Genomic DNA, 14019 nt, shown 5'->3' with positions numbered 1-14019 from the left:
AATTTAATAATTGATTAAATGAGATTTAATTGATTATAAATTAATTAAGAAAAGTTCTTAATATTATTAATTAAGGATTTAATTTTTGGAAATTAAATCAAGAGAGAGAATTATTTCTAAAGTGTTTAGAAAAAGGATTAATAATTAAAAGGTGTTTTAATTATTAATGAGAATAATAAATGGGATAATAATAATAATATTTATGGGAAAATTTCAACTGAAAATTTTTCCTATAAATACACTATTATAGACCCTATTTTATTCAAACCCCAGAAACCCAAAAGTTTTAGAAAATCAAATTCTCTCCACCTCCTCCTCCTCCTAAAAGTCATTTTCTTGGTGGATACCGGTGGAGTGCTTCACACTTGAGGAGCAACTGCTAAGGATCTCTGATCGTTGTCTCCGAATTATTTTAAAGGTTAGATTCGATCCCTCGAATTTTTATTCACGATTTATATGCTTTTATTTGGATTTTGTGTGTGTAAAAGTGTTTTTCCATGCCCCGCTGCGTTTAAAAATCATCAGAGCATAGGTTGTATGCATATAGATCTGTGGTAAAAATTTCAGAATTTTATGTGCTTGTATGAATTAATTATGATTTTTACAAGTTATATTAGGGATTAATTTTGTCTGATGAGAAATTGTTTCTCAGAATAATTTTGAATGTTGATCTGGGTTCTACAAGTGTTTTCGATCGTCTGGGTATTTTTTTCATAATTTTATGATGTATAGATTTTTTATTATGAATTTTTGAAGTTCTTACAATTAAATTCGTAATTTAATAAGTATAATTATATGTATATATAGTATATATATATATATTTGTATTATCTGTACATCTGCAAATATGCTTGCTGTTGTCTGTGCTGCTGTGCACGGAAAGACAGACATGGCAGAAAGAGAGATCTGACAGCACGCAAACCGAGGGAGAGAGAAGGCGGCGGCGAATCGCTGTAAATGGAAGGACAGCGCGTCGACCACGCGCGCGTGGGGCTCACGCGCTGGCGTGCCACGCGCGGCGCGTGGAAGACACGCGCTGGTGACGTCATGCTGACGTCATGCTGACGTCATCAGATGACGTCATGTTGATGTCAGCATAGGGGTTAGGGGCGCGTGGGCGCGCGTGGGGGGAGGTCTGACACGCGCCTGACAGCGCGTGTGCGCGTGGCGGCGCGTGGGGCACCTTCTTGGGGCGCGTGAGAGCGCGTGGAAGCTCAGAATTGGGCGATTTTGGTGCCGTTGGATTCATCTTTTTGAGACGCTTCTAATGGTATATTATATGATATTTTAGGAAATTGTTTCGAACTTTTTATAGCTAACAGAAGTGTTTTTAAGCTGTTTTTAACTGTTTAAATTACTTTTAAATACTTCATGTGATACATAGAGATGTATATTGCTTAGACGAATGTGCTAGATGATGTAACATGCCTACCTTGATGTTTATTCATGTTTATATATGTGATATATGCTTAGTTTATCATGCGATGATAGATTTAGGTGAACTTGAATGAACATATGGCGTTTGTTAGACAACCTAGTATAGTGAAATTGTTTCATAACCTTAAGAATAATATTATGAATACAATCATGAGATTCTTGTGTTTGTGAAACACATTATTGAATATGAATTTTCGATATGAGAGAAAGGATGATTCTGTCAACAACAGATTTCTATATGTAAGAAAGGGTTATTAAGTGACGCCTCTTGACAATGCTCCACCCGATCTGGGAATCATCTGATTATTGATTATTGATTTGAAATATTTAATTTAAAAGGAAGAATCTCTTTATAATATGATTATGATTGTAACGTAATATAATCCCTCTAAAATTAAATAATATCAAGTAGTAATTGGCCAATGACACAACGGGCTTGTGTCGGTCATAGCCTTCCAACATGGTAGAAAGTAGTTCTTATTTTTGAATCATTGTCGTTTTATGCCACAGCCGAGGGCTTTGATTTCGAAATAAGAAATACTTGTCTATTACATAGAGATGTGTACATTGAATAAGAATCTAAAGGTCGTTACGTGCCACAGCCGTGGGCCTTTGGGGACTGATTCAATAGTACGGAATGTTGGGTTAGACTTGACTTAGAATATTGAGTTTGTCGTGCCACAGCCGTGACTCAATTATTCAAGAGGCTAAAGTTTGATTAGGGAATAACATAAGATGTAATTGACAAGAGTTGTCTGCCTATTGAACATTACATGGCGTTTCGTGCCACAGCCGGGGTTGTGTGATGGAATGTAGGATCCCTATTCCCACTAGCATTATGAATGCTTAATTTTTTCACGTAGAGGGTTGAATAAATTAGATAAACTAGTGGGAGCCACTTATGAATAAAGACCCGATTCATATAGTGTTTTAAAATGAAATCGAATATTTGCTAAGTGTTGTTATATGTTTATCATTTACAGATTTACAATATACATTATGTCTTCTGCACTATCACTCAGGAGCATACTAGATGCTCATAAATTGACTGGTCCTAATTATGCTGACTGGCTTCGAAACTTGAGAATTGTTCTCAGGATTGAGAAGCTGGAATACGTGATTTACTCACCTAAGCCTGCTGACCTGCTAGTGATGCACATAATGATGAACATGTTGTGTATCGTAAGTGGATAGATGATGCAAATGTTGCTCAATGCATCATGCTAGCTTCCATGAACATTGAGCTACAGAAGCAACATGAGCATATGGATGCTCACACTATCCTCATGCATCTACAAGAGTTGTATGATGTGGCGGGGAGGATAACTCGATATGAGATATCGAAGGAGCTGTTCGGTTGTAGGATGTCTGAGAGATCATCTGTGAATGACCATGTACTTAAGATGATCAATTTGATTGAACATCTTGGACAACTTGGTTTTGCCATGGATGGGGAGCTGAGCCAAGACTTGGTCTTGCAATCGCTTCCGAGTTCGTTCTCGCAGTTTGTTGTGAACTTTCACATGAATAAGTTGGATGTCAGCCTGCCTGAACTCCACAACATGTTGAAGACTGCGGAATCGAATTTTCCCCCTAAGAAGAGTTCTGTTCTTCTAATTGGTGAAGGTTCCAATCCTAAGAAAAGGAAGAGGAACTCTTCCAAGAAGAAGAAAGTAGGTGAGAAAACGCCGGTTCCACCAAAAGCTGAAGACCCCAAGAGCAAAGTTGTTTGCTTTCACTGTAACAAGGTGGGGCACTGGAAGAGGAACTGCAAGGTTTTCCTTGCAGAATTGAAGGAGAAGGGTAGTGAGACTACCGCTTCTGATTCAGGTATGTTCATGATAGAAGTGAATATGTCATTTCTACTTGGGTATTAGATACCGCCTGTGGTTCTCATATCTGCAATTTTTGCAGGGACCAAGGAGAAGTATGACTTTTGAGGAAGAGGAGGTGATTCTACTGATGGAACTGGAGCAAGAGTTGCTGCTGAAGATGTAGAATCATTTCATTTACATAAGCCTACGGGCAAGACTATTGTTTTAAATAATTGTTATTTTGTTCCCTCGATTGTGAGGAATATTATTCCCAAGTTAGACTTGGCTGGATTTTCATTTATTATTGAGAATAATGAATGTTCTATTCTTAGAGATAATATTCTTTATGGACGTGGTGCTTTAAATAATGGTCTGTATATATGTGACATAATTTACTTCAGATTGAACAAACTAATAAAAGAAAAGGGATGATGAAAATCTCACTTTATAGTGGCACTGCAGTCTCCATTTAGTGGACATGGAGATAGGGCTGCAAATTTGCTAGGAATGGTACACACAGATGTATGTGGACCAATGTCTACGCAAGCCATGTGTGGATTTTCATACTTCATTACTTTCATAGATGATAGATCTGGATTCGGATATGTGTTTGATGAAACACAAGTCTGAAGCCTTTGAAAAGTTCAAAGAATATAAGTATGAAGTGGAGAAACAACCAAACATAGTATTATAACTCTTCGATTAGATCGAGGTGGTGAATACTTGAACGGAGAGTTTCTAGATTATCTCAAAGTAAATGGTATAGTCTCCCAGTGGACTCCTCCAGATTGGTATCTGAAAGGAGAAATCGAACTTTGTTAGACATAGTTTGGTCCATGATGAGCTATGCAAATCTTCCAGTATTCCTATGGGGTTATGCATTGGAAACCTCATCATATTTACTGAATAAGGTGCCTTCCAAATCTGTTCCTCAAACTTCATATGAGATATGGAAAGAAAGGAAACCGAGTCTTAAACACGTTAAGATTTGGGGATGTCCAGCTTATGTCATGTAAGTTGACCCAGATAAGCTGGAATATCGATCCGTAAAATGTAGTTTTGTGGGATATCCTAAAGAGACTTTAGGGTATTACTTTTACACCGATCATCGGGTGTTTGTCTCCAGACATGCTACCTTCTTGGAAAAGGAGTTTATCCTTGAAGGAAACAGTGGGAGCAAAATTGAACTTGATGAAGTTCAAGAAGCACAAACTACTACGGATCAAGTGGAAACACCTGTTCTGACTAAACAACCTTTTGTGGAACAGCCCATTCATAGGTCAGGGAGAGTGTCTCGCCAACCTGAGAGGTAATATGGCCTTGTCATTGAGAATGACAATGAGTTGTCAATCATTTGATGATGACGATCCTGTGACCTATAATGAGGCAATGAGTAGTGTTGACTCAGAGAAATGGCATAGTGCCATGAAATCCAGAATGGAATCTATGTATACGGTATACAAAAGATAGATTATAGCAGATGGCCAGGTGGAGACCTATAAGGCCAGGCTTGTGGCAAAAGAATTCAAACAAAGGCAATGGATTGACTTTGATGAAACTTTTTACATGTAGCCCTGTTAAAATCAGTTCGGTTTTTGCTTGCGATTAATGTGGTTTAAAGCAAGCTTCTCGAAAGATGGAACATTCGTTTTGATGAGATAATCAAAGAGTTTGATTTTATAAAAATGTAGATGAACCATGCGTCTACAAAAGGGTTAGTGGGAGCGCGGTAACATTTCTTATATTGTATTCAATTAGAGTTGACACACATAACAACATAGCAAACCCACTCACAAAGCTACTTTATGAAAGTCACTTTGATCGTCAAGATGGGTATTAGATACCAGAGTGATTGGTTTTAGTACAAGTGGGAGATTGAAAGGAATATGTCCTAAGTCCAATCAGGTATTAGGATTTAGGAATAACTCTTTATGTAATCTGTTTTGATTTCATTGATATTAATAAAGACTTGTTTTGTTTTTATTACGGGCTTTATCTATTTAAGTGTTTAAATAAGATATACCATAGTTTAGAGTAAAGCTTTTTATGGATTATGATGAGATCATAATAGTGAGACCTAAAAAGATGATAACTCTAAACTTAAATAGTTCCTGGTCGTAGGATTACTAACTGGTAATTAATAATCCACAAAGATCGGTACATACTATGTTTGCTTCATTATGAAGGATGTCTGTTCTCATAGACATTTGTGTGGTGACACTATAGCTAGTATGTAGGTGCTTATTATAGAATAAGTTCACTGAACATGACTCGCCCAGCTGAACAACTGATGGAGTTCACTCACGTGTCAGCAGTTGTTCGCTTAGTGATAGTTGTACAAGTATCCTTAGACTTGAGGTCATCATAGTAATCTTGTGTACACTGAACTATGCTTTGGTTTAGTTCTTAGTCTCCAGGGACAATTATTAGGGCTCTTCTGGGTATAGGAATTTGTACACGAAGATAGTGTATGATCAATAAAGGATCTACCCCTTCCAGTGAAGGAAGTGAATGTTCAAGGCTGATCCACTTATGCTAGTTCAGGAATCTCTGGCCAGAGTAAATGAAATTAGAAAGGAGTTTCTAATTTGCATAGAACTATGCATAGTAAATGGTAAGCAAGTGATTAAATTAGATAGGCTTGACACGAGATCCATACCTTGTATTTAATCGGGACATTGTAGGGTAGAAGGAGTTTATTGTACGATAACTATTCACTGACAGGTTCTTGGTATTCTAAGCAGTGAATTCATATTATCCGGATAGTCGCGATATGTTGAGAAGCATCACTCACGATGTAGAATAAATGTGATTAATTAATTAATCATATTTAATAAATTAGAGAATTTATATAAATAATGATAAAATAGTTTTATTATTATTTATTTCTACTACCGGCTTAATATTGAACCTACAGGGTCACACCATAAAAAGAGAATGATTTAATGGTGGAGGAATTAATTAATAATGGCTAAATAATTATTTATTTGTGAAATAATTAATTAATTGGCAAATTTAATAAATGATTAAATGAGATTTAATTGATTATAAATTAATTAAGAAAAGTTCTTAATATTATTAATTAAGGATTTAATTTTTGGAAATTAAATCAAGAGAGAGAATTATTTCTAAAGTGTTTAGAAAAAGGATTAATAATTAAAAGGTGTTTTAATTATTAATGAGAATAATAAATGGGATAATAATAATAATATTTATGGGAAAATTTCAACTGAAAATTTTGCCTATAAATACACTATTATAGACCCTATTTTATTCAAACCCCAGAAACCCAAAAGTTTTAGAAAACCAAATTCTCTCCACCTCCTCCTCCTCCTAAAAGTCGTTTTCTTGGTGGATACCGGTGGAGTGCTTCACACTTGAGGAGCAACTGCTAAGGATCTCTGATCGTTGTCTCCGAATTATTTTAAAGGTTAGATTCGATCCCTCGAATTTTTATTCATGATTTATATGCTTTTATTTGGATTTTGTGTGTGTAAAAGTGTTTTTCCATGCCCCGCTGCGTTTAAAAATCCAACAAGAACTTGTTACCCTTCGGGGTTATTACATATGCTGTTTTCCTTACTTGCCTCTTTCTACTTTATCTTTATAATACTTCATATGCATTTGAACTTTAAACATCCTTAGATTGAAATAATTTCAAACTCTTTAATATGAAGTCTGGTTTTCCAAAACCTTACATAGCATGGGTTCGACCCTAATCTATAATAACTAGACAATGTAAATTCTACTGGAATATAAAATCCTACGCAAGCAAAGCTTCAAGGTGCTTTTAAACCTACTTGTCACAATGACAAGTGAGAATCGTACTTCGACTATCTTACACGTAGTAAACCTTCAGGTTTTGGGCGTGCCAGATTCTCGGGACTTTAAAACCATCCATAGTCTCCAGCTTGTAGGTTCCTCTACCCTGAACGTTCTTGACTCTGTACGGCCCTTCCCAATTTGGGGCAAGTTTTCCTTTCTGTCCTAAACCAGAAGCTTCCACTTTCCTTAATACCAAATCTCCTTGCTTGAAGAATCTTTCTTTAACCCTTAGGTTGTAATAAAATGAAGCTTTTTTCTGGTATTTCACAATCTTTGCATGTGCCTCATCTCGCACTTCATCAATTAGATCAAAGGCTAACCTCTGCCCTTCCTCATTTTCTTCTGCATTGAAAGCCCGAATCCTTGGAGAGGAATGTGATATCTCCACTGGAACTACTGCTTCTGCCCCATATGCCAACATGAAAGGCGTCGCTCCTGTCGTGACTCTACAGGTAGTCCTATAGGCCCATAATATGGGAAGTATCTCATCCACCCAATTATTTCTTGACTTCTCGATCCTCTTTTTTAGTCCATCCAAGATTATTCGATTTGCTACTTCCGCTTGCCCATTGGCTTGTGGATGAGCCACAGAGGTGAACCGTAACTCAATTTCATTTTCTTCACAATACTTCTTTAATTCCTCATTGTTGAATTGTGTTCCATTGTCAGTGACGAGGATACGGGGAATTCCATATCGGCACATAATGTTTTCCCACAGGAGTTGTGCAACCTGCTTAGTTGTGATCTTGGCCAAGGGTTTGGCTTCAATCCACTTGGTGAAATAATCAATGACTACAATCAGAAACCTCCTTTGTGCCGTGGCCATGGGAAAAGGCCCCAAAATATCCATTCCCCACATAGCAAAAGGAATGGGCGAGTTGATAGAGGTCAGCATCTCGGGGGGTTGTCTAACAACAGGTGCATGCTTCTGACATCGGTCACATTTCTTCACATATTCTTTGGCATCAGCAATCATTTCTGGCCAATAAAAGCCTAAACGAGTTATCTTATGAGCCAAAGCCCTTCCCCCCAAGTGTTGTCCACAAATGCCTTCATGCACTTCTTCAAGAGCCAAGCGTGCCTCATCGGGCCTGAGACACCTTAAATAAGGAACCACGAAAGATCTTTTGTACAGAATCCCATCTATTAAAGAGTACCTTAGTACCCGAACAGTTAACTTCCGTGCTTCAGCTGCATTACTTGGAAACCAACTGGTTTGAATGTGAGCCTTAATAGGATCAATCCACGACGTCCCCAGGCCTATAGGAGCCACAAGTTTAACATCTATGCTTCTAGTCTTCAAAACACGGAAGTACACACTTCCTGAACTTTCTTCTATCTACGATGAAGCAAACTTTGATAACGCATCCGCCTTAGCATTTTCTTCCCTTGGAATGTGCTCAACATGGCATTCATTAAATTGGGTCATCATAGCCCTTACTAGGCGGACATACTTAGCCATCGTATCATCCCTTGCCTCAAATTCTCCCTTTACCTGGGATATGATCAGCTTCGAGTCCCCACGGACCTTTAAGTTTTTAACTCTAAGTGTTCCCGCTAGGCCAATGCCAGCTATCAGGGCTTCATATTCTGCCTCATTGTTTGTGGTTGGGAAGTCTAGCTTCATATCATACTCAATTAAGAACCCATCAGGGCTTTGCAAAACCAATCCTGCTCTACTGGAGTTTGTTTTTGATGCTCCATCAAAATAGAGAACCCAATATTCTTTTTCCTTCTCTTTGTCCCCATTATCGACTCCCTTGTCTTGTGGTGTGGTATCTCCCTTCCCCCGACTTCTTGGTTGGGTATGGTACATTCCACCACGAAGTCAGCTAGCGCCTGGGCTTTTATTGCCGTTCGCGGCTTATACTTGAGATCGAACTCTTCCAGCTCTATTGCCCACTTAATCAATCTCCCACTTGCCTTGGGACTGTGAATGATATTTCTCAGTGGCTGATTTGTTAGCACCTCAATCTGATGAGCCTGAAAGTAAGGACGCAACTTTCTCGAAGCCATTACCAATGCTAGAACAAATTTCTCGATAGTTGAATAATTCAATTCAGCACCATGCAGAATTTTGCTGACATAGTACACGGGTTTCTGGACTTTTAGTTCCTCCTTAACCAAGACTGCGCTCAAGGCACTCTCTGAAACAATCAAGTACAAGAACAAAACTTCACTCAAAACTGGTTTGGCCAATAACGGGGCCTGCGCCATATATTGCTTCAATTCTTCGAAAGCCTTCTGATTTTCTTCGCTCCATACAAAGTCCTTAATATTTTTTAATGACTTAAAGAATGATAGGCACTTGTCTCCTGACTTGGAGATGAATCATCCCAGCGCAACAACCCTTCCTGTGAGCTTCTGAACATCCTTGACAGTTTTTGGTGGTTCCATGTCCAGGATTGCCTTTATTTTATCGGGGTTAGCCTCAATTCCTCTCTTTGAGACCATCAATCCCAAGAATTTTCCAGATCCTACTCCGAAAGCACACTTCGTAGGATTCAACATCATCTTGTGGTACCTCAGGACCTCAAAAGCTTCCCTCAAATGGGTTATATGATCAGTCTTTACTAGCTCTTGACTAACATGTCATCAACATAGACTTCCATAGTCTTACCAATAAGATCCTTAAAAATTTTATTTACCAACCTTTGATAGGTGGCTCCCGCATTCTTAAGACCAAACGCCGTAACAAGATAACAATAAACACCAAAGTCAGTGATAAATGATACCTTTGGAATGTCATCCTTGTGCATCTTAATCTGATTATATCCGCTAAATCCATCCATGAAACTCAGCATCTCATGCCCAGCAGTGGCATCAATCAAAGTATCAATCCTTGGCAATGGAAAACAGTCTTTAGGGCATGCATCATTCAGGTCAGTGAAGTCTATACACATCCTCCACTTCCCATTAGCCTTCTTCACCATTACAGGGTTTACTAACCATTCCGGAAATTGAATCTCCTCAATGAAACCAGCCTCTAAGAGCTTTTCTACTTCCTGTTTTATAGCCTCTTGTCTTTCGGGGGCAAAATTTCTCTTCTTTTGTTTCACTGTGTTCCTGCTTGGATCCACGTTTAACTTATGAGTAATCAGCCCCGGGTCTATACCTGGCATATCAGCTGCTGACCAAGCAAACACATCACTATTATCTTGCAAAAATTTCACCAACTTCCCTCTAAGGGGCTCCTCTAATGTGGCTCCAATAAAAGTCATCTTCTCAGGATTCTCGGGGTCTAAAGAAATCGAAACCAAGTCTTCTGCTGGCTTTCCTCTCTTCTCATCATTTTCTCAGACATCCATATCTTCAATAGGAAGAACCTGCCCCCGACTCCATCTGCCCTCAAAGAGGCCACATAACAGCTTCTTGCCATTTTTTGATCTCCTCTTTCTTCTCCAATCCCATCTCGAGTCGGAAATTTCAGAACTGAATGATAAGAAGAAGGGACTGCCTTAAAGGCATGTATCCCTGTTCTTCCCATGATAGCGTTATAGGTCGAACTAGCCTTTACTACCACAAAGTCCAACATCTGTGTTGCTTGCCTTGGTTCCGTACCTATGGTGGTTGGCAATTTGATTATCCCTTCTACAGGACATTCTACTCCAGCAAATCCATATATCGGCATATCGGTTGGCATCAACTGGGAGTCGTTATACCCCATCCTTAGAAAGGTATCGTGGAGCAAGATATCCACAGAAGAACCATTATCCACAAGGACCCTCTTAACTGGGCTATTTCCTATTATCGGTGTTATGACCAGGGGGTCGTCATGAGGAAACTTTACACCCTCTAGGTCAGAATCATCAAAAGCCAATATTACTTCTGTCCTGGCCCTCTTCGGGGCTTCTCCTACAATATGCATAACCTCTCTAGTATATGCCTTTCTGGAATTTTTGGACAATCCAGCAGCAGTTGGACCTCCAAAGATCGTGTTTATCACAGGCCCTCGAGGTCGCGGCCCTCCAAAAATTGCATTTATAACCGGCCCTCTAGGTTGGGGATTCCGCCCCTGATCGTCTTGGTCCCTCCTACGATCTTCAAAGTTCTTCCTTCCATTATTATTCCTGTCCCCTCCTTCTCCAGTATATTTGTTCAATCTTCCTTTTCGAATCAAAAACTCAATTTCGTCTTTCAATTGCCTACACTCATCGGTGTCATGGCTAACATCTTTGTAAAATCTGCAATACTTGCTCTTATCTAGTTTGGCGGGATCAGCCTTCAAAGGCTTAGGCCAGCGAATATCTCTATCTTTCTCAATCTCCATCAAAATCTGGCTTCTAGGAGCATTCAACTTAGCATATTCAGTGAACTTTTGCCCAGGTCCTCCCTTCTTGGGGGTTGAATCAGAATTTTGTTCGGTTCCAGGATACTTGTCCTTTGCAATATATTCTAAATCAGTTTTCCTCTTCTTGTTTCCAGTGGGCTCATTACTTACTACGGTCTTCCTCATACTTTCTTCAACCTTGATATACTTCCCTGCCCTCTCTTGGAGCTGCAACATGCTTTCAGGGGGACGTTTGGCCAAGGACATCTTGAAAAACTCATCCCTAGTTCCTTGTTGCAGTGCTCTCATGGCCACCTTATCATCAAGGTCCGGGACTTTTAAAGCCTTCTTTGTGAAACGATTCAGGTAATCTCTCAAGGATTGCTTAGCTCCCTGCACAATACTCATAAGAGATGCTGAACTTTTCTCATGTACTCTCCCACTGATGAACTGCTTAATAAAAGCCTGACTTAACTCTCTGAACGATCCAATAGAGTTTGGGGGCAAGCGACTGTACCATCTTTGAGCCATACCCGACAGGGTTTGAGGGAAGACCCGACACTTTATAGCATCATTCACGGGTTGTAGCAGCAGTGCGTTAGAGAATGTCCTAACATGATTAGCGGGGTCTCCCGTGCCATCATAGGCTTTGATAGTGGGCATCTTGAATTTCCTTGAGATATGAGCATTCATTATCTCTTCTGTGAAAGGTGGAGTTGGATCATCAGGATCTCCAAGGGGAAGGAGATTGCTTGGATCAGTTCTTGGGGCGACAGCCCTTCTTCGTACCGGACCATCCAGGTCTATGACAGGAGGAGGATTCCTCCCCCTAGGAGGTATCTGGGGTCTGGTGGCCTGGTGAGCTTCCAAGTCACGCCTCAGCCTTTGGATCTCAGCCTCATGAGCCCTGATCCTTTCCTGTACTTCCTGGTGATTCGCCCCTTGGGTGCTTCGAGGGCGTTGCCTTCCATCGACCATCGGCTCTTTGCCAGGACGTCTCCATCTTGGGGCCACTTCATCATCCGAAGATTCGGAGTCTCTCTCAGTGTAAGGACCAGAAAATTCCCGATCCTCGGGGATATGAGCCAAACCTCGTATATAGGGGGCGATTGCCCTCGTGCTTCACTCCGCCCAACATATCCACTTCCTCCAACCTCGGGGTAAAGGGGCATCCCATAAGGGGGGTTAGTAGTAATAACAGTTGAATATTCATACCCGACGGGTCGAGAATTCACAGGTACATGTAGTTGTTGAACTTGAGGATTCGTACCTTGAATAGTCGGGGGAGTTGTCCCTTGTGGCTGAGGTTGAGTTGCCCCTATCTGGGCTTCCCCTTGAGTAGATGCATAAGTTGAATGGGGAGGAATCTCCATGGTTGACGAAATCACCTGGGTTGTCCCTGATGGTGTTCCTTCCTCCAGAGCTCTAATTGTTCTCCGTGTTCTCGCCATGGTTGTTGTTGTGCTTTCCCACAGACGGCGCCAAATATTATGGATAAAAAACTAATATATATAATTGCTAAGGTACGTGAGCTCAAGGCCTTTAATGGCTGCTCTCGTGTTTCGTAGCTTAATTTTGCCTTTACGAGATGCCTACGTATCTCTATGAATTAGAGAATCAAGCCAAAAAACGTAGTTCTGATTTGTGGGGTGAGACCCCTTATATAGATGTTGGGAGTACTTGAATTGGACTTGGTATAGGAGACTTGGTGGGCAAGTCTCATAATTAGAATGGACTTTGGAGTCCTAGATAGTAGGAAACTGATTCCTTATCCTTTTAGGTCCCCTTGAGGCCAATCTACAAGGATTTATATCCCCACTAGGACTTATCTTAATAGTTTTTTTCTCCCTTATTTATTAATTACGAAATTAATAAATAATCAGGGTTTTTGGGCCTTCTTTGTCCCATCAGGCCTGATCCATGCCATCAGGCCTGATCAACATGTTAACCTTTCTGGTCTGAATGTCATACATCTTCTTATTAGGCCTTGGAGCCCAAAATGTAATACTGATTATGTAATCAGGATTTATTCATCCCTATCAAAAATTATAAAAAATTATATTAATATATTTAATAAGATTATAAGAGTATTAAAGTACATGCCTAGCACTCGTTCCCCAATATAAAGAAATGAGAGTAAAGGAGGGAGTAATAAAAAATTATAATTTAAAAACTTGACCATTTTTTTAAATTTAGTTCACTGAGATCTTTTATATTACCCTATAAGTAGTCTACCATACTGAAAATATTAGGGTGTTTACGGATTATTTTGTTCCGGATTCTCGTTTTTGCCGAACCGAATCAGTAAGAACGATTATTTGAAAATTAAAATTAAATCAGACTAGTTAAACGCCGAGACCAAACCACACCAACCCATAAAATAACGGATTCGGTTCGATTTCAAACCACGTTTTGAATTTAATCATTAAATTTTATTTCGTTTTTATTAAAATTACAACGGAACAATTATTTAAGTAAATGTAAAATAAAATTTATTATATATCAGTATTATATAATATATATATATATATATAAGTACTTTGATAGATACTTATAAATATGTAGTTTAAATATGACTTTCATATACTTTAATTTATTAATTTAAATAATACTAGGTTTATAAATTAGAGTATAACTGCGACATATTAATAATTAACTCAAATTTTTATTTAA

This window comes from Apium graveolens, chromosome 11, assembly GCF_009905375.1.
Source record: "Apium graveolens cultivar Ventura chromosome 11, ASM990537v1, whole genome shotgun sequence".
Classification (NCBI taxonomy): Eukaryota; Viridiplantae; Streptophyta; class Magnoliopsida; order Apiales; family Apiaceae; genus Apium; species Apium graveolens.
This window is presented reverse-complemented; position numbering follows the sequence as displayed.